General features: G+C 45.1%; 1 long non-coding RNA gene across 1 annotated transcript; it reads left to right on the top strand.

Moving 5' to 3' along the window:
• The first annotated feature begins 6,708 nt into the window (after positions 1 to 6,708).
• On the top strand, positions 6,709 to 11,052 carry LOC121111120. The gene is made up of 4 exons (XR_005860756.1): positions 6,709 to 6,798; positions 9,018 to 9,178; positions 10,550 to 10,623; positions 10,807 to 11,052. It is a non-coding gene; the product is annotated as an uncharacterized LOC121111120 (long non-coding RNA).
• The last annotated feature ends 10,836 nt before the right edge of the window (positions 11,053 to 21,888 follow it).

Below are 21,888 nucleotides of genomic sequence, written 5' to 3' on the forward strand. Positions count from 1 at the left end.
TCTCCTTGGTGCAGCTGCTCCCTGCCATGCATTGCTGGGCACTGCAGACAGCACACGGTGACCTCCTGCAGTGTCAAAGACCCCACTGCCGTTGTCCCAGAAAGCTGAAACATTTCTATTTATATTGATTTCTTTGTCTGAGGGTGACAGAGGTTGAAGCTGGACGACTTCAGACCAGGAAATGAAGGATATTTTTCCAGAGGTGAGAAGGTGAATGTGTGCTATAACTTACCAGCAGTCTTGGGAAGGAGGGAAATGAATTGGAGCTGTTTTTCTAAAGGATATATGCCTTATTTTTTTGCTGCTTTCCTGTGGTCTGTCTGATAGGAAGGGGGAGGAAAGATGTGTTTTCTGACACTAGAATGCCAGAGAAATCTCCTGGAAATAACACTTAAAATTATCTGGGGAAAGAAATCTCTGATTTCCTTGTTGCTGCATTTGTGACGTTTGCTCTGCCTCCAGGATAATATCCTCATAGGGAAGAAAGGCAGGATGGCACACTGAGAGAAATATCTGCTTTTTAGATGTGGTCTAATGGTGCTTTTTTCTCCCTTCCTTTTCTGGCCCCAAGGAGCAGAAGAGCTGAATGTGATGGTGAAGACCCATCTCTGGTTTCTGGCTCTATCTGAAAAGAAGAAATTCACATTTCACTCTCTCATCCTAGAAACAAACCTAGCATCCCGGTAGGTGTGCACAGATGGTGCTGAGCCGGGGCAATGCTTTCTGCTGGCATTTGGGGCTCGTGTGGGACGTGAGCTTCTGGAGGCAGTGGTCACAGCAGCCCCAGGCCTGTCCCATAGAGCGCGATGTCTTTGGGTAGTTGGGTTGCAGCTGTAGGTGCTGTGTGGGGCACTCCTAAATTTGTGACCTGTCAGGAGATACCAGTAACTGTTTAACGTGGCTGGCTTAGGCTCATTTGGTTTTTTTGGTAATGCTTCGTGTAGTTTTGGAATTGGTGAGGAGCTTAAAACTGAAGGCTGCTCAGGCATTGGATTGTTTTGTGTATTCTCAACTCATCACCACTTCATTGTGGAGCTCCTGTACTCTGAGCTATCGGCCAGATGTCAGCCAGTTCAGCCCAGTAGGTGCTGCTCCTTCTGGCCTTGCAACCTCCAGTGGGCTCTCAGCAGCTGCATTTCACTTTTGGAAGTTGTTCAAATGACCTGGAGCAGAAATGTGCCGGAATACAAGTGGTGGAAGGTGCAGTTCTTGACAACGGTCCCTTACGCTGCTTATGGGAGTACACAACCACTGCTACATTTTAGTGATCATTCAAAAGATATGGCTTTGCTTTATTTTTAAAGAAATCAGATGTTTCCATGTAATCACTCCCAGTTGAGAGCAGTAACTTTTAATTGAGCTGCGATTAGCTCCTTAAACTACCTGCATCCGATGGCAGAAATACACTGCACCTTCTGCAATTGGGAAATTGATTGCTTGGCTGTGCGTTCCTGGTGGTAAATATGGCGCTCCTTAACATGACAATGGATCGATGTCTCAGGGGGTGGATTTCTTTCTTTTAAAACAATGAGAGCTGAGTATGTCCCAACCCACTGCTCCCTACCAGAAAACAGAAAGTAGAAAAACCAAAAGAGATGCTGAATATCAAAATATGAAGCAGATCTGATAACGTGTCTCTACAAATTATCCATTTTTTTTTATTAGCTTAGTGATGGCTCCAGCTCAGCATTCTCGGTCTTCCTTTTGCCTCCCACAGATGTTAAAGTTGTGTATACATTTAAAAAACAGACATTGATACATATGGAGTAATTACGCCAAACAGCTGTTAATGAACCCTTACCTGCTGCTTCCATATATATTAAACAGAATTTTTGAACTTGATGAATTGTACTATTTTTGCTTTCACAGAAGCTGAACTCACTGGTCTGAAATGCAGCAAGCTCTGTTGCCTTGTGCTGGAATAGTTTATGTACCTCTGTGTTAAGATCTGATTGAGAAAGTAAGGGGAAATTGTTCAGTCGTTGAATAGCCATTCACCTTGTGCCTTATTGCCAGTCTCGGGTCACTTCTTTCCCCACTCGTTGACTGTAACCTTGGCTGGTGTTACAATGGTGTCCTCTTGTCACAGATCAATGCTAAGCTGTTGGCTTTCCAAATGATTACTTTGACTTTGTAAGAAAATGGTTAAATCACATGAAATTGATCAGACTGCTTTAGGTACATATTCAGTCCAAACCTCTTTGTGTTTGTACATTTCTGGGTCTTTTGCTTAATTTTTCAGCGGGGGAAAACAAAACAAGACAAAAAAAGAAAATGATTATGCCCGTACTTTCATACTTTAGATGCTTTCCTTGTCTGCTGAAGTTAAGACATTCATAAACATACACTGGAACAGGTTGCCCAAGGAGGCTGTGGATGCCCCATCCCTGCAGGCATTCAAGGCCAGGCTGGATGTGGCTCTGGGCAGCCTGGGCTGCTGGTTGGCGACCCTGCACATAGCAGGGGGTTGGAACTGGATGAGCATTGTGGTCCTTTTCAACCCAGGCCATTCTGTGATTCTATGTGGCACTGAGGAATGTGGTTTAGTGGGCAATATTGGTGGTAAGTGAACAGTTGGACTAGATGATCTTAGAGGCCTTTTCCAACCTTAATGTTTCTATGATGCTAAAGTATTTTATCGCACCTCAGTGACTTCTGAAATGGTCATTTGTAGAAATGCCTCTAACTTACCTTGACAGTTGTGCCCTGAGGATGTTTTCTTTATTTTAAGGTAAAATTGGCTTATGCAGCTCCTTTTCAAAAACTGTGCTCATGCTTGTTCCTCAGAGGACCTGCTGCCATGGGTTTGGGCAGTGTGGAGGTGAAGCTGGTCCTTCACATTAAGTCTGTGCTCCTCACAGTGGCTTGAGGTCTCTTTAATATTTTATAAGGTGAAATTCCTCAAAGACCTGCCCTCCTGAAAGAGCAGGCTGACTGTGGGGCCAAGGAGCACAGTAAAACAAACTCAGATGACCTCTTTCCAGCAAACTTGAACTTTCTTGTTCAAGGGGAGGTATGTTTCCATTGAGACTGGTAATGTTTTGTCATTCTACCTATAAATCAGCCCTAAATTATACAGCAGGATGTTCAGGAGTCTCAATGCCTGAAACAGGTTAGAGTGACAAGGACCAATTACTGTTAAACTACCAGCTGTAAAAAGCCTTCTGTATTCAGCTTCATACAGCAGGCCCAGTGCTTTAATGTCCCTTACAGAAAAACATTTACAGCCCTATTAGCAGGTACACGTGGCAGAGCTTTCACAGTGAGAGCCTTCTGTGTGGGTGGAAGCATTCCAAGTCAAAACAGGGTGGAAAATGCATTCTGCTCATCCTTTCTCATGAAAGGCTGCTGCTCCCATAGGCTTCAAATCCCAACTTTTACAATTATTTACGTTCCAGTATAAGAATTTCTCTAATAACTTCTACTGCAGTCTGAACATTAAAGTCACTTATGGAACGGGGGTTTGATTTCATAGATTTTAGTTGGAAGAAATCCCAGATGGAGAGCAAAAAGCAGAATAAAACCCACCTCTTCCCTGTGTTCCTTCAAGGCAGGGTGAATTTCCCTCACCAAGGTGTGCATCATACAATATTTCTCCTTTTTTAAACATTCTAATCCTAGTATTTACAACAAGGCAGAACACTTGAAGTGCTCCGAGCACTCTGCACAATGTGTGAAATATGAATTGATATATGGGCAGCTGGTGGGATGTGTGCTGGGAGGGCATGGTGAGCTGCAGCTCTGCAACGTGCACTGCCCATCGGAGAGCAAAGCAGAGAGTGTAGGACCTTCAGAGTTGGATTTTCTCTCTTCCAACTGCCATCAGCTTCCAGGCAACTCTTTCTATTGATGTAGGGAAACTGGTCTGTCTCTTGAAACGCTCATAGATGACCATCAGCAATGTCTCTCTTTCACGTCTGTTGTCTTCAGAAGTATTTGATGCTGAAAGCATCTGCAACAAAATATTGTTCTAATAGCTTCTATAGATTTCATAGATTTATAGAATTGATTGAGTTGGAAGGGATGTTTCCTTAACACTCTGCTCCCATAGACTCCCATAGACAGTCCTCACTTCTGGCTTATAATCACATGTCTATAATAAGAGACAATAACTCCTCATCATTGGAGGCGTAGTTCTGGGGATGAAAGAGTAAAAGACTTTGAAGTAAAATAAACAGTGAAAGTATCATCAGGAGAGATATAAATGAGATCCCATAGGAGATGAAGAATTGCTGTCACAGTGTGTTTTTAATTCTTTAAGTCCTGTGGGCTGTGTGATCAGCAGTGAGAAGATTTGGTTGAAGCTAAGGGCTGGGGTAGCAGGGCAGGGCTCAGCACACTGCTACTGAATGCTGGTAGGTTAAACAGTGCCTTACGTACCCACTGGTTTGTGAGGGGCATGACTCCATGCACACTGTGTGAAATAGGATTTTGGTCCATGTGATGCATCATCTGTGTTGTGCAGAACCACTAAACATCATTTAGCTGATGTTTCCAACATTTCTTATCATTCCTTAGAGCAGCTTTTCAGATCTGGTGCCTTGGGGACGTTGCAGGTTTATCTGCACTCAGAGCCCTCCAAGGAGCACTGCAGTTTGGAACAGGATTCATGCTTATCTCCTCCAAAGACTTAGAGGGGACTCAAAGCTGAAATAAATGTGCAGAAGCAACATCGGCGTTTCGAAACCCAGCGTAATTTAGAACACATTGCTTGATTGAATTACAACCTAATATCTCATAATTTTTCCCACTTGTCAGAAAAGGTCATACAGTGCTGTAAACAATCGATAGTTTTCATGTTTAAAGCGAAGAAGTTGGAACAGTTTTTCATGAGCTGTGAAGGTTAAATGAGGCACTTGCCAAGATCTATTGAGAGTCATCCAGGCTTTACATATTTTATAGTATGCTTAGTGGCAAACTCATTGCTATTACCATTAATGGCTTCTGATTAATCAGAGGAATTTGGTGTGGGTTCTGCACGTGGAAATCAGATAATCTGTCTTACCTTCTGGGGATTACCCTGTAGAAACAGCTATATAAATGGTCGTAATGTGCACTGGGGTTTATATGGTGCGTTGCATGCAGCGGAGCCAGACATTTTAATCTTAGGAGGTGTAATGTGCCCTTTGTGTACAGCGTCAAAGCATGTGCATTTGCACAGTGCTGTGCTTAAGTAATTCTGGGCGTCTGTAATAAACCATCATTGCCAGAAGTATGGAGCTGGTTGTAGGCAAAGCATGATGTGGGCTGGAGCTGGCAAATGGTTGCTGAAGGCTGGGCAGCATGTTAGATGCATATTTAAGTGTGCAGTGAGTGTATTCAAATGGGAACGGGAAGTCAGTAATCACTCTGGTGGCAGTAGTGGCTCTTACCTGCCTTTAATGTAGGGCTTCAGATGACATTAGCAAGCTCAATCTCAGCCAGAGGGTGATGAAGGATTAGAAAATGCAGCATGGCATCAGTTTTGCTGCTGGATCAGTTTATTGTTTCATCCCTACCATCTCAATTTCTCTCTCTGTAGGCAGAGAAGGAACCAATGTCTCTTTAGGTATCTCCCAGGGATCATAGAATCCTAGAATGGCCTGGGTTGCAAAGGACCACAGTGCTCATCCAGTTCCAACCCCCTGCTATGTGCAGGGTCACCACCCACCAGACCAGGCTGCCCAGAGCCACATCCAGCCTGGCCTTGAATGCCTGCATGGATGGGGCATCCACAGCCTCCTTGGGCAACCTGTTCAGTGCGTCACCACCCCCTGGGTGAAGAACTGTCTCCTAACATCCAATCTAAACCTCCCCTGTCTCAGTTTAAAACCATTCCCCCTTGTCCTGTCACTGTCCACCCTTGTAAACAATCATTTCCCTCCGGTGTTTATAACTGATTTTTTAAGTTCTAAGTGTTACAACAGATTGACCCTAAAAAAAAAAAAAAAAAAGCAAAAAAACTCAAATTAAAAAAAAATACAAATTACTGATTTTCTGCAGTTTATTTCAATATCAAATAATATCATATCAAGTATCATAATATGTTAGAAAGTGATAACATAATGAGGCCTTTGTAGTGCTTCCCTGAGATGGGGAGAAGTGATAATCAAAACATTTTAGAAAAAAGACACTTCCTCAGCTTCAACCTCTAACACAGGAGGTGTGGAAGGAGAAGCCAAGGCAGCCTTGGCCAGGAGCAGCACTGCCCATTTCCCTGGGTTGCTGTGCACACAGCCTGCACCAGGCAGCACAGCAATGCATGTGCATCAGCACTCTGCCTCAAGTGGCTTTACCACAGTAAAAAGATTATCAGCTTTTGCTTACAAATGAGATGGAAGGCTTCTCATGATAGGAAAGCATTTCAGCAGGCAGGGAGAGAGTGAGTGGGAAGGCAGACAGGTCATGGAGCAAAGCTGGGTGAGGATATGAGATGGTGGTCTTCAGTCTCAGGTGTTGCCAGATTGGCTGGTGATGTCTGCTTGTATTTTTCAGGAAGGAAAATGAATGCCATTGGGATTCATACATAACCAGTGAAGCTATGAAAGCTTAACACGGAGCCGAGGAAAAGGATTGCTGCAGGTAAGGAGCCAGCACTGTTCCAGCAGCGTTAGGCAGCAGTGCAAGTGGTGGGCAGCAAAATCTCCTTCTTCAAAACAATGAGTAATTGCATTTTCCCATGAATCAGATTGTTCGCTGTGATAAACCCCACAATTTTCTTTGTCGGTCTGCTGCAGGCTGTGGTTTGGTGCCATGGATGGCACAGAGGCTGGGTGAGGGGCAGTCCCAGAGCACCTTCATTCTCCTCCTGCAGATGAGGTGAGTGGGGGCTGCCCCGTGAGCAGGGACCCTGACCTTGTTATCAGCTTGAAATACCCTAGGGATTGTGTGTGAGGTTTGGTTTCATTGTGGTTTGTTCAGATTTGTCTTATTATGCTCTTTTTCTCCAAGTTTACAGTTGGAAAGGGAGAAGCAGAGCAGGCTTTGGGATACATAAATGTCTTTATTGGGCTATTGCATAATGTAATGCTATTCGAATCTAAGGACAGCAGTGTAAATCTCAGTGAAACAAACTCATTTCAGAAAGATTATATATATGTAGATTATTTGCCTCCTAACCCTGTGCGTGTCTTCCCTGCTGCAATAAATAAGCAACTCTGTGTACCACTGCAGTCTCTGAGGATATTTGCAGAGATAAGCATGTGCTCAAGTCCTCATGGGATGGGGACTTTCCAAAAAGCATTGAATAGGAAGCAGAATGAAGCAGGAATATTGCCACTGTCTTTCCTATTGGAAAACACTGTGGATCCATTCCTGCTGGTGGGTCAGAGGGACCCCCCTGCAGCACCCCTTTGCTCTGCTCTCTCAGGTTTGCCCTGAGAGATTTCCAGGAGATTTCAGGGCAAAATCAGAGTGACTGTGCTGGGAGAAAATGCAGAACTTTCTCTTCAAAAACGCCTACCCTGATATTTATGAGCACTGCTTTCAGAACAGACACGTCACCCCCTCTTGAGAAGGGAAGAAAATCCCCTGCCTCAAATCCTGAGGCAGCACTGTGTCACATCGACCAACAAAAGCCCCCAAAACAGTGACAGAATTATTCCCAGCAGTAGCTCTGCTCCTGAAACAGGAGCTCCAAGAAAACCCTTGGAGAGTTGATTTTATTCCACTTTATGAAGCAGGAGATCAGGCAAGGCAAGGAAGAATGGCAGCTGAAAAGTCTCTAAAATAAATGATCAGGATTTACAGTTCCCATTTAAACCCTGGCAGCTGAGTTGGCCATGGGGTGGGAAACCCAAGGTGGGACCACCTCCAAGTCCCAGGGGGTCTCTGGGCATGTCCTCCGGGTTCATTGCATCCTTGGGCACATAAGGTACACCAGCCTCTTCCTTCATCCCATTGTCAACTGCAGCTCTGGGCAACTGCTGCCTGCTGGGCAGCACAAACTCAAGCCCTTTTGGAGTCGTTCCTCTGAGGATGAAGTGGTGTTAATAGTTGGGATTCCTTGGACAGAGCCCTGCTTGTTTATAAAGTCCTCAGCCTTCTTAGTGCAAAAGGAAGAGGAGCTCAGTGTGTTTGGGAATGCATGGCCAATGAATGCAGCTTGTGGAGAGCGCCTGCTCCATGCTCCAGCTGCTCTGAGAGCCTCCGGGCACTCTGTGTTCTCATTTCCATCTGCGGGCAGCAGCTCTCCCACGGCCTGCAATGCAACCTATCTTCTCCCGGCTCAGCTTCCAAGGCAGTCTCAATGAGTGCTGGGGGCTGCTGTCTGCAGAGATTTCACTTGCACATGTCAGGCTGATGCCTCCATCAGTGAACTGGCTGCTGCTAAACACACTGCTGAAAGCCAGGAGGAGTTCACCATGAACGCCATCCTTCCGGGAATGAGCTTTCAGCACCAGAAGCTAATTGACTAACGTGGCAGGGCTTTTTTTAATCATTACTGCCAAAAATGAGTCACACCTATGTGTGTGCAGACATATGTGGCTGCAGTGAGCTCAAAAACCATGCTGGGTCACTGCCCTATGGGGACTCTGCCTGTGGCAGTGGTAGAATGAGAGTGCTGGGTACTGAGAACCCTTGAAAAATAGATCTTCTTCATTCTAGGGTATCCATATGTCAATAGGGTATGCAGTATAGTTTCTAGAATGTTTATGGAAGACGCAGTCCTTTTCAGGAGATACAGAGTTGGGTTTCTCCTTGTTCATCTATGCCTTGCCTGAGAAGCTCCCCAGAATTGTTGGTTGGCATTCAGTGAGTTGTGGTTTAAAAATAAGATTCCCAGAAATAAATGTAGTTACCGTTGTGAAGAAGCAATGGGCAGCAGAGGAGGTCAGCCCTGCTGAGTGAGCCCACACAGCTGCAGCTGGCAGCTGGTGCTCTTGGCTGCAGAGAGCTCCCACTCCATTGCGGGTACTCTGGGGGAGCTGCTGGATGTGGCACAGATTGCCTTTTCCAAGGAGCTAGGAAGCAGATAATAAATAAAGATGCAAGTAACTCAGATGGGACCCTTCCAATCTTTGGTTGTTTTCCTACAGCAGAACACTCCAGATAGCACTGTGGGATGAAGGGCTTTGCTGCCCACTGCTCCAAGGTGCCCGACCAGCTGCTGGGACAGCCAGGAAGAGAGCCTGCAAGGTGGCCATTGCTGTGCAGTAGAAGATTGTCAACCATTGTTACTGTGGAAACCTTTGAAAATGTGAGTGTTTCAGCTGCATCCTACAGAGGTCCTCGTGCATAGGGAAATAATGCAAGAAATGACAAATCTGCAACCTATTTTTAGCTGAGAAAATGTGCTCTTGTAATTAGATTACCCGGAATTTAGTTAGAAAGCATTTTCTGGTCACAAATAGTCCTTGGCCATCGCTTCCTTTTCTCTCTGCATTCATTATGAGCCTCTCACATCTATTATCTACTTCCTTTTGGTCACACTTGTGTGAAATCTGTTCAATTAGACCTAAAGCAGATTCGATGAATACAATATGGGAACGAATACAGCAATTAAATGGACTTAGGGTCTCATTTCTGTCCTTGTGAACAACTCCAGCAATCCACGGCTCCCACCTGCACTCCGACTTCAGCATTTCCAGCCCAGAAACGCAGCACCAACGTCAGCTGAACAGTTGCTATTCTTTGTAATGGCAGAGGTCAAAACAACGTGGGTGTCTGTTCTGCTATTAAAATGCAATTCATTGAAGTTGGAAAAAATGACACACAAGCATGGAAAATGTTTAGCACCCTCAGCTCTCTGAGGCTCTACTATGTAAAATGCTGTTCGTCTAAAATACATTCTTTCAGAAAATTGCGTTTTCTTGCCCTGGCTTTTGAAATCCAGTGGATCTTCTGTGTTTCTTAAAAGCAGTTGTGTATCAGTGAGTCAGTGATGGGGAAATTGCAAGTCTCAGCCCCTACTGTGTTGCTGTTCCTCGCACAGAGTTAAGGAGAGATCCCACAGAGGAGACAACTTCCCTTCTCCTTAAGGAGAAATGAACCCTCCTACTGCTCTTTGGAGGATACTGGCACGGATCACTTGTGGCAACAGCAATTTCTGTCTAATAGCTTTGTTACAGACATGAAACTCTGTAGTCTAATGAGCTGTATGCTTTAATGATGTCCCAATAATAGTAGAATAGAAGAGGTGTTTTTTTCTTTTTTATTTCTGTATGTGTGAAAGGCTGACAATAATGAGGTGTGGAAGGATGAAGCATTCGGGTGGAGTATTGTAAACTCTTGACTCAGGCAGTGGACTATTAAAAAATAAAGGTATTTCCCTTTTCACCCAGAGGGTGGTGACGCACTGAACAGGTTGCCCAAGGAGGCTGTGGATGCCCCATCCCTGCAGGCATTCAAGGCCAGGCTGGATGTGGCTCTGGGCAGCCTGGTTTAGAGGTTGGCGACCCTGCGCATAGCAGGGGGTTGAAACCAGATGATCATTGTGGTCCTTTGCTACCCAGGCCATTCTATGATTCTATGATTAGTGACAACTTGCTTTACTGAAGAGCTCATTATGCCCTCTCTTAATTTTAACCTCCATGATTAGAGTTACTATCTTAAATGGTCTTTGTTACAGATGCTCCATGATAAATTGGATCTAGTGGCACCAAGGAATCCCGAGCCTTCACGTGATGTCTGCAGTTTGGACAGGTGGGTGTGCTGGTATTGCAGTCCCTGTAGCTCTTCCCTGTGCACGGGGCTAATAAGGCTGCTGGGAGCCCCTGAGCACAGTCATTGCCTTGTGGAGACCATGGCCTTATAGCTATTTGGCAAAGGTTATAAATAAGGCATTGCTTTTATTTTTCTTTTTGATGGATGCTGATCTTCTAACAGGAAAGGAAGTGAGATATAACACCTGCAAGGTGCTGTGATGCTCAGCAGTGGTTGTCAGTGCTGTTAGAAATGTGCCATGAAGCTCAAGCAAAGGGCAAGGAGTGAACAGCAAACTTATTCTGATGGATGGAGGAAATTTGAATCTGAACTTCAAATGAATGCTCCTTGTGTCCCTGCTTCCTCCTGGACTCATGCAGAGAAGCCACTCCCTTGTCCCTTTTGAGGGTCGCAAATAGCACCCACAGCCCAGCCATCTTTAGCATCAAATGGTACGTATGCTCTCATGTGAATTTTGAGCACGTCTCGATGTCCTCTTTATGTCCCCACATTTCTACATGTAATGCAGTCCGATGGGCAGCTGTCACTCAGGGTGCACTGGGCTGCTGGGGACATTGCTGCCCACATCCCATGGGGCACACAGAGCCTTGGTGTGATGCCACTGAACTTCTCGGGTAATTGTTGTAGGAATTATTCATGATGCACGCCTGGCAGAATTCATAGAGGTTTCCTTGGGCAGCTGCAGATCTTCAGGGACTCATCTAGTTGATATTTACAGAGCTCATTCTTATTGCAGAAATATCCAGTTTTCTAACTGTTCTTTAAAAAATGAAGCAGTCTTCCCTTGTCTGAATGAGAAATGCATGTTTTCTTTTACATTTTGGCAATTGTGCACTGTAAAGCAGAATAACACCACACCTGGGCTAACAGGGCTTGAGGGGCAGCTTGTCTTCTCAGCTCTTTGCTCTTTGAACTTGGGTTGCCTTCATCCAGAGTGAGTTCTTCCCTCGGGAAAAAGGGCAAAACCGTGTGGTCCGATGGGTCTGTGCTCCCTGTGCTGTTAATACAGTGTTTCCTGAGCTCTGTCCCTGTTCTCTCTGTGAACTCTGCAGGTAGGGACAGACTTTAAGGAAGCAGTGGGTGTTTGCAAGAGCTGATGGCCTCATCCCAAAATCTCTGCGGAGCTGATGCACAGGTTTCTCGGTACGTGGTGAGGCTTCTCGTTGCGGATCATGTGGTTTGGACACTGAGGTTAAAGCTACAGTATGTGTTTTGGAGAGTCTGGTAAGGAAATAAGTCTGGCAGATGCCACCGGTGCCAAACATCAACAATGGTTTTGCTGTTCTCACTTTTACTTTTTTCTGTTGCCTCCTGTTGTGCCTATGAAGACACAAACGAATCACCACAACCACTGTGGTCTTCATAGGCAGGGAAATCAAATTTGATGAGACTGTTCCATGTAATGTTTAACTAAGTATATTTTCTGCCCTCAGTTCAAGGATGTTGACATGGTTGACTTCAGCACCATTTGGTTGATCAGGACTCACACTGCCCTCCAGCTCCGTGTGCCTCATCCAGGACAGAGCTGTGTTTCTGTGGTCACATTCAAACATACTCCATCTTGTGACCCACCAATACTTCCTCTGCAGAGTTAAATAAGAGGCGAGGTCTCGGGTTGTGTTATGACCGATAGTTGGCTCAGATTATTTGGTCACCACTGAATGAATGATTTCTTTCTCCCTTACCTTTTGCCAACGTCAGTGGTGTTCTACCTTTCCTCTTTCTATGCTAAATAATGCAAAGTGGTGTGAAAGAGGGGGACGGCGCTGAAGCATCATGCTCCAAGCCATTTAATTCGTCCCATTAACAGGTGTTGTGTTGACTTGAATTTATTTGCCTCAAGAAAAATGTTGAAATGGAGTTCTTAAGTAGGACCGCACGTTGTGAAATGTCAAAAAATGCACTGTGTTTCTTTACTAAGAATGGTGCAGTCTCCTATGAGAAACCCCATGGATAAGCCATCCAAGGGCCGAGGCAATGAGTGCCCGATAGGCAGTTTTTGTAAGTGGAACTTCTTTCAAAACTGCAGAGCAAAGAGAAAACCGTATTTCTAAGACTTCAGTTGCTGCCTCCCGAGCTGATGCACCCTGTCAGATTGGATCTCTCATGTCACGTTACAATCTGACTTCAGATGTCACAGCCCAACAAATCAGCCACAAATCTGCCAGTTTGGTCTTCACGAGAGCGATTTGAAGAACGAGCTTACAAGGAGAGCTTTTATTTTTGGATCCACTTCCCACCAAATACTTCAGGCCAGATACATCTTCTAAAAGCTGTCCTAGATGAATACATGCATGGTGTGTGCACACCTGCAGCATGTAAGGCTGTGTTGAGTACATGGATAATGTTAGATATCTTTGTGGTCTTGTTTGGCTGCTGCTGTGATTTACCTCTGTGCCAGCTGTGGGACGCTGCCCCACTGAGTCCCATACAGTGGCCATGCTTACACCTGTGGGACATGCACCATGAAAATGACTGTGGGGTGCAAGCATGCAGGCATTTCTATTGGGTTTTTGTCAGTTTGTTGGCTATTGTGTCATTTATTTGTTTAAACAAAAGCAAATAGAAGAAGACTGTGTCTTCAGTGTGGGTGAACTCAGATCTCTCAGTGTGGGGGGGCTGCCTGCCATCCCTGAGAGCTGCCCCAAGATCCTCTTGGAGCTGCACTGCCTGCTGCTTTGGTAGATAGGGCATGTGGGAAACTTTCTGCTGAAGAAAAATGCTGATGTAGTGAGAGCAGTGAGTCTTGCTGGGAGCATCCCTCTGCTCTCAGCTGGGGGATGTGTTGGCTTTCTCTCCACGGAAAGGCCCCTGATAGTACTGGAAGGCAGCAGTGCCATTTAGGCTCGGTGGTTGTCTGGGCTCTGCTGTTGAGTGACACAGCACTTCTCTCTCCTTTGGCTACATTAACCAGTTGCGTTGCATGAAACAAAAAAAGTTGTATTGGAATGACAGTGCAGGTTTGTGCTGCCATTGGGATTTGGGTCCTTACAGATGCTAAAATAGCGATTCTATGCTACGTGTGTGTGTGTATACTAGATGAATTCTCCATTATTTATCTTCTTATTTAAATGCTAACCACAATTAAGGTTAGTTAGTTAGAACACTTAGTTCTATGGGTATGCTGCTATTCTATGGACACAAAAGCACAAATGGGAGAGCAAAAGATCTTTCTAACAAATCTATCTTGCAACAATATCATGTGCTGGTTATAATTCCCCTCCTCCTTGTACTTCCTTTATGTTATCCAGTGTACTTTTCCTGCCAGACTTAGATGACAGGTCTGGCAGGATAGCTCCATCCCTGGAGGTGTTCAAGGCCAGGTTGGATGGGGCCCTGGGGAGCCTGGGCTGGTATTGGATATGGAGGTTGGTGGCCTATCTGTGGTGGTGGGAGGGTTGGAGCTTCATGATCCTTGATGTCTCTTCCAACCGAAGCTGTTCTATGACTGTAACACAGCCCCAGGAAGGGAGAGGGGAATGGTGCAGGGTTGCTGCAGAGGGCAGTGGCCAAGGTGGTGCCACTTGCTCCCTCACATCTGGGTGATGCAACTTGGCGTCTGGCTCATCACTTCTGGTCAAATGAGGAAGTCTAATTTCACGCCTGGGAATGATGGGCATGCAAATAATTAGCACAGCATTTATGCAGGATGAGTTTTCAGAGCAGTGCTGACTGTGGGTCTCTGCTGCCCCACTTCTGTCATCGACGATCAGACCCTTGCAAAGGTGAAAACGTCATTAAAAAACTCTTTCTCTATATACTTCCTTCTTATGGCTGTCCCCAAGACAAGTCCATAATGTGTTCTCATTATGTCGCAAGGCCAGAGATCAGAGCCTGTATGGATAATAAAAATATATCCTCTTTGTCAAGCACCAGTATCTGTCTTAACAGCAGAAACTGTGCTGGTGGAAAGTAACATTTTTTGCAACCCACTTCCTGCACAGTTAATTAACCTTCCAAACCAGAGTCTCGTGTTGTTTGTTGGGCAGAAATAGTCTTTTAGGACTACAATTTAATTAACATGACTGAAGGGAGGTGCTGGGGGAGCGAGGTGTTTGCACAGTGTTGTCTGACTGGCTCTGGGCAAGTGGAGTTTACCTGGAGTAAATGATTGTGTTTGGCACCTGCTCAGTGCCATGCTTCACCTGCTGTTCTTCCAGACACGCTCCTAGGAATTAAAGTCATCACGTTGTGTTTTACAATATTTTTTTTATGTATTATTGATGGCCTCTTATAAAATTAAATTGCATCCCATTCATAGTAATGTAATTGAAAAGTTTCAGTCTATTAATGTTTTATTGCTGGAGGGGACAGCAGTGGGTTGTTTGAGCTATGCAGTGCATCCCAAAGGGCACGAGAACTTGCTGAAAATATGGAAAATATAGCTTTCAATGAATGTATTAAATTGTTACAGCTTGTTCCTGATAGCGGTTCACTTGCGCAGTAATATCATTTTCTTTTTCTCTGTGAGGAGGCAGAGGTGCCTCTTGTTTACAAGGGTGGATAGTGATAGAACAAGGGGGAATGGTTTTAAACTGAGACAGGGGAGGTTTAAGTTGGATACTGGGAGGAAGTTTTTCACGCAGAGGGTGGTGACGCACTGAACAGGTTGCCCAAGGAGGCTGTGGATGCCCCATCCCTGCAGGCATTCAAGGCCAGGCTGGATGTGGCTCTGGGCAGCCTGGGCTGCTGGTTGGTGACCCTGCACATAGCAGGGGGTTGGAGCTGATGAGCATTGTGGTCCTTTTCAACCCAGACCATTCTATGATTAGTGACATCTTGCTTTATTGAAGAGCTCATTACGCCCTCTCTTAATTTTAGCCTGCATGCTAAGAGGGGGGGATGGGGCATCCACAACCTCCTTGGGCAACCTGTTCCAGTGAACACCTCTGGCAAACTCAATTGCACACTAACATCAAACCTGTCGTGTTGAGGTTGAAGTTAGATGGGGATAAAAAATCATTTAGAATTGGAATTTCCTAATCCAAAACTAGTGAAAAGACATTGCGGGACAAGGATTTCTGTAAGAGGATGTATATAATATTACAGGGATGTTGTAAGCCAGTAAATGTGTGTTTATACCAGCACAAAGAAAGTCCGCAGGTAAGGGCAATGTCTGAAGGCAATGCAGCATTTCAGCCACGCGGATGGGATGGTGTTGGCCAGCACGGCACTCATCTCCCATCACCCCCTGTCTGCATCAAGCTTTGTTGATTTTTGGGTTGAACAATGCAGCATAAAACTGAACTGCAATTTCAAATAGCCAGTGACCTATTGTGACAGAAAGCTGTATTGTGATTAGTTTTGTGAGCAAGTGCATCTTTAAAGCTGTTGGGCAAATGGGGGCTGCAGTTACCCAGCTTAAGTGAGATTGCAGATGTGCAATGGTTTTCCCATCTTTAATAAATAAAATAATTCCTTGGCAAGCGGCTGGCATGCTGAACTTTGGTATGAAGAATGAGTTCTGTTCACTATTTGTTTTTCATCCTCCTCCCCAAACAAACAAAGCAACTGTGGGCCCCAGAGTAAAACTGCTGGAGGAGGCAGAAATACGGTGCTCACTTGAACTCAGACTAAAGCTGAGCTTCAAAAGACCCAGAGAAACGTGTGGATTGCAAAGGAACCTCACTGGATTTTTGTATTCAAAGGATGTAGTACTCCCATTCTGGTGCCTGAGGTTCAGTTTGCAATGCTGATGGGAGCCTGAAAGTGACGTGTTCAGGGAGAATCATCCACAAGTGCATGCAGAGGTGGTTTAATCCTGGTCTCCAAACTGAGGGAAGGAAGGCTTCCTGTGACCACACTTCATTCAAGTGAAGATTGGGTAATTATGGGTTCTGACATTTCTCAAGTAAGAAAACCCAATTTGCTTGGCTTCCTGCTCTTTCCTCCAGGGTAATGACTGTGTCCACAAGCACTCAGTGGAGATTCCTCCAGAATTCATTGCAGAAGATGACTTCCAACCCAGGAATGCCTCTTCGGAACCACTGCAGCCCCACACCCCAGGGCAGTGTGCCCAGGACCATTTTCCTGCTGTGCCCAAAGGGGACAGCCTCACATTCTGGCATCTCTGCTGCTCTAAGTGAAGTGCAGCCCTATGCTTCCCAGCAGTGGCTGTAACACAAATAATGTTGAGGTACTCGGGCTGAGAGGAGTGTGATACAGCCCCACATCATTGTGCTTCCAAAGCTAATACATCCTCACAAGGACCCACTGATAGCAGAATACATTAGAGCAGTCCTGAAGGAGTGTAACTCCAGTCCAGGCTGGATGTGGCTCTGGGCAGCCTGGCCTGCTGTTTGGCGACCCTCCACATAGCAGGGGGTTGAAACTAGATGATCATTGTGGTCCTTTTCAACACAGGCCATTCTACAACCCTATGAATTACTTACATTTGCAGCAAGAAACTTTTCTTTCCATGGGAAATGGCTTCACAGCAACAGTTTGGAGAGGAACCAGGTGGAAATAGCAATGGGCTGGTTGGGGCTGCCTTCACACCAGGTCCCCACTGACCATCCCCACTGCAGCACATGCACAGCTCTGCTCCTCCTGGGAGCACATCTGCAGCCAGCAAATCTCTCCTGCCTTGATAGTCCAATTTGCCAATGACAGAAAGATTCGCTCCTCAGCGAGAAATATATTTATGAAGTTTGAAAGGATTAGCTAGGCATCTTTTTGCAATTCAATAAGTAGTTTACGATCAATTTTCGCTAACACCAGCACTTCTGTAAGAAATTGGTCTCTGGTTTTGACAATACTTTTGCTGGGTGTCTCTGTTGCAAAAGGAAGCTGAAGGGTCTTACTGTCTGGCAGGGATTAGGATGCTAAAAACCACCATCACTTTCTGAAAACTATAACTTCTGATGAAATTCCCAAAGCAAAACAGCAATATATTAAGCCAGTGCAGATGGGGGAAGTTCCACTAGGTTTAGCAAAGCTAGCTTGCACTGCTTGAAGATGTCATCTTTTTTCAGTTGCCTTTGGGAATATAGCAAAGGGTTTTTCTTTGTGTTCCTGAGCCTCTTGGACCACTGGCAGAGTGTATCAGCTAGAAAGTATAAAGAAGCAAAATGATCCAGAAATTTCTGTCACTCATTCTGTTGAAAAATAGCTCCCATCAACTGTGTAATTAATTGCATTTCCAGAACTCCATTTAATTTGAATGAGATTCACTTCTTACAGTTCAGGAATGTCTGTGAAGAGTCCTCATGTTCAGTATTTTTAAGGAAAACATCACTGCTTGGTTGTAGTTTCGAATGGAAATCTACATTGCCAGTAGGATGGCTGACATAAACTGGCCAAAGGGATATCCTTCAGGTTCAACTCTTTGAAAGTGTAGATAAGAGCAGGACAAGGGGAAATGGTTTTAACTTGAAGGTGGGAAGACTTAGATTGGATGTCAGGGGGAAGTTCTTTATTATGAGAGTGGTGAGGCGCTGGAACAGCTGCCCAGAGAGGCTGTGGATGCCCCGTCCATCCCTGGAGGTGTTCAAGGCCAGGTTGGATGGGGCCTGGACTGGTATTAAATGTGGAGGTTGGCAGCCCTGCATGTGGTGGGGTGATTGGAGCTTCATGATCCTTGAGGTCCCTTCCAACCCGGGCCATTCTGTGATTCTGTGATCCCATGCCATGTGACATTGCATGGAACTGTAAAATGGAGGGAGTTGGCTGGAGGCAGTTGGCTGGAAGCAGATGCTGCTGGGCATGGGTTGCTGGATGGTGAGTAATTGTGTTGGGCATCACTCGTTTTGTGTATTTTTCTTGATGATGATTTTATTTTTTTTTATCTTTTTTTTTCCCCTTGCTTATTAAACAGTCCTTATCTCAGCCCCCAAGTTTCTGCACTTTTGAGCCCTCTCCCCAACCCCATTGGCGTGGGAGTGAGTGTGGTGCTCAGCTGCTGCTGGGTTAAACCACATCAGCTTTGTCTTCTGCACAGCGAGTCTTTCTGAAAGGCACAACTCAGGAACTGCTCGAGAGAGGGCTTCTTCGAAGAGAAAAAGAAATAGCAACATGGAAAAGACTGCAGAATCAACAGCAGTTGTGGTGGAGAAAATAAACGCTGTTGGCTCTTCCTGAGCATTTTCATTCATGAGACACAGCGCAGTTCAACTTTTAAATCAAGTCAGCTCATACAATTTCATGGTGGTCAAATAGGAGAGAGACTTCTACAGCATGGAGGATTACGGGTGGGTAAGTGGCTGTCTGTCCCCTACCAGAAAGGAGAGAGAGCCTCCAGCTGATGAGCAGATTGTCCCCATGGGTAGCAGCGTGTGGCTTGGGAAGGTCTGGGGACTTGGGCTGGGGTTTGTATGCTCCTGTTTGGGGAGCTCAGAGGGTGCAGGGCTGCTGGGATCCTTTTCTCTTTAAATGCTGTCTGGGTTTGCGTGGGGATTGTTCTCTGTCAGAAACCAAAGAACAAGTGATTCTTGCAATGACAAGTTCAATAAATGTAAAATATTGGTTTCTTTCCTAGCCTTGAATAGATACTTAGAGACCAACTTCAGTCAAGCCAGAGTGGGAAAGCGTCTTTTCAAAGAGACAGGCGAGATTAAAGTATATTTCCTGAATGACAAAGTTTGTGTGATAGTGGCAATTACTCTTCAGCCTAAGGGCTGGTTTGAATTTAACTTCTGTTTTTGTTATACGGAACTACAGTGCTCTGTGGGATGAAATACAGAGAATTCTGATTTCTCCTAGGCTGAAATCTCTTCTGGTGTTCTGGCTTGGTGCATGGCTGGTGGGGTATTTACAGGCACTTGCAGAACATGGCTGCCAGCTATCCAGCCATTATGTTGGGCAAGTGAGACTCATGTCTTCAGATGTCCTGCTGCCAGTGCAATACTTGTCATGCAAAGCTGTTTCCAACTCTTTCTAGAGCTCTTTTCAGACTGGAAGCCCTCACTCCACGTGGTGGGAGTCTGGGAGTAGGGGCCCTTCAGCAGCCCATGTCCAGGGTCAGCTCTGACCCCACTTCATCCTCTCCTGGAGTGACACAGGAACAAGTCTCTGGATTGCTGGTTGGGAAGGCTGGGAGGTCTCCCACCGCTGTGTCCTGCTGAGGAGCTCTCCAGCCTCATCTCAGTTGTGTGTTCAACTTTACAGTAGCACTTCCTTAATTCTATTTTTTCTGGACAGATGGAATTTGTTCTCGTGTTGTGTGGAAGTGTTTTTACTGCTTTGGCTTTATTATGCATTAAGATCAATGATGTATTTTGAGCCGCGTGTGGTGCCTGTAATGAATTCCGCTGCCAAGTTTGTGCTGTTTACCCAACGGGCATGGAAATTTGAAGGCTGTGGATGTAGACCTCATTAGCAGCAACGATTTAATTTCTTAATCCAATATGATGTCTTGATACTGCGGTGCTAAGAGCAGGAGAAGTACTTGATTAACCCAGGGAAGAAGAGTGGGAAGATCCTGGAGCTTCCTGCTGCTGTGAGACGAGGATGCTCCTGGGCACAAACCTTCTAGGGCCAAAACAAAACATTTGGGGTGGTTCCAGCTTTTGGTTCTGGTTTTTATGGTGTTATTGCCCTTCTTTTTTCACATCCCTTCCTCCCCTTTCAGAGCTTATTTGTTACTATGGAGACAGGAAAACAGTTCATGGGAGAGGAACTTCACCATGCAGATGGGGCATGGCGACAAATTGGATTATATAGGGTTGAGAAATTGAGTATTGGCTAATGGATAAACAGGCATTTTACATAAGTTATATATTTTCAATATAATAGGATGTCTGTTTTAGTTGTTCTTTTGTAGATTTATTAGTGCTTGAAGAAGAGAGAAGCAAACAGCCTTAATTGAAGACCCTAGAGGATGGCAGCATTAGAAATGGCCCTTGCAAGTATTACACTTCTTGCAGAATGTAATAGTTTATGCTTCTGTGAGCTTTTATTGATGCCAGTTGTGGTTATCCTAATGCTTGTAATATATTCATTTACTGGCGTATGTGCATGGAGGAAGAGAAATGTCCCTGAAATTCAAACACTTTTCTGCAAGATAAACAAACAAACAAAAAGAACCCAAGTAAAGCCATGCTTACCAGAGCTCAGACAGGCAGGCAGAAGGTGAGGAGTGTGAGGGATCTCCTCAGGCCCCACATCCACACTTAGGTTGGGCAGCTGGCCTCAGTAACAGGGCTTTTGTTCACGGATGTGATGAATGCAGGATCAGGCTCACCAGCCAAGCTCACATTCACATGTCATTATTAATCTGAATTTAGATATTAATTGCAGAGGCTGAAAGAGAGCGATGATTATATTATTTTTTTCATCCTTTACCTCAAAGAAAATGTGTTTGTTTATACCAGCCTGTTTTATTTCCTGGTGTTCCATAGTTCACGGCTGCTCACTGTGTTTTATTCTTTGTCTTCTCCATGGATAGGATTATCAATGTGATGCTGGTTTGATGATGGATGGGGGGGCAGACTGTGGAGATGTATTTTGCATTGTTCTATATTTTAGTAGTATTGATCTCAGGGCATGCGATTCCTGTGCTGCATTTGACCTCTCCTTGTCAGCTTATTTTTAGGAGAAGTTGTTTATAGGATTGCCAAAGAAAGGCTAACCTGAGATCAGTGTTTTAGGATGTCTGATGTTTTGCAGATTTTGGCTCTTTTAATGCAAACTCTTTGAAGTCCTAGGGGTAGCATCTTTCTGGACTGACTGCAAATATTAAACTTTCAGGAATGGTGTTGCCAGCCAGTTCATTTGCTGTGCAAAGTGTGTATGTACCAGCAGGGTGATTATGGGGAAAACATGGTGGCAACACAGAGAAATGATCTGTTCCAGCAGCAAAAATCTGCTCTGATCACAGCACCCTCCTGGCACAGCTTGGGCTCCTACCAGGCAGTGCACTCCTATGCGCCATTCCATGGGCTTCCATCCCAAATCACACAGTGGTCCAGGGTGGGGTTCAGGACTGCTAAAAACACAGAGATCAGCCTGCTTTGGAAGAGACTGAGGAAGAGTGTGGCACATATGGGCTGTGCCCTCTGCCAGCAGGCACAAGGAGACCATCACCTCTTGGTATAGCCCGTTGTATAGCTTGCTTCTCACAAGCGTTATTAAATATTTACTAATCAATATATCCATGACACATTAATGTAATAACCACACTGTCTTTTTCCATATGAGACATAGGCTGTAATGAGGACACCACTGAAAAGGCCCTGACCCTTCAGTGTACTCATTTTTCCTCTGCCCTCAATAGATGGATCTTAATCTGTGGTTGTATGAGAGTTT

The sequence above is a fragment of the Gallus gallus genome, chromosome 6, assembly GCF_016699485.2.
Source record: "Gallus gallus isolate bGalGal1 chromosome 6, bGalGal1.mat.broiler.GRCg7b, whole genome shotgun sequence".
Lineage (NCBI taxonomy): Eukaryota > Metazoa > Chordata > Aves > Galliformes > Phasianidae > Gallus > Gallus gallus.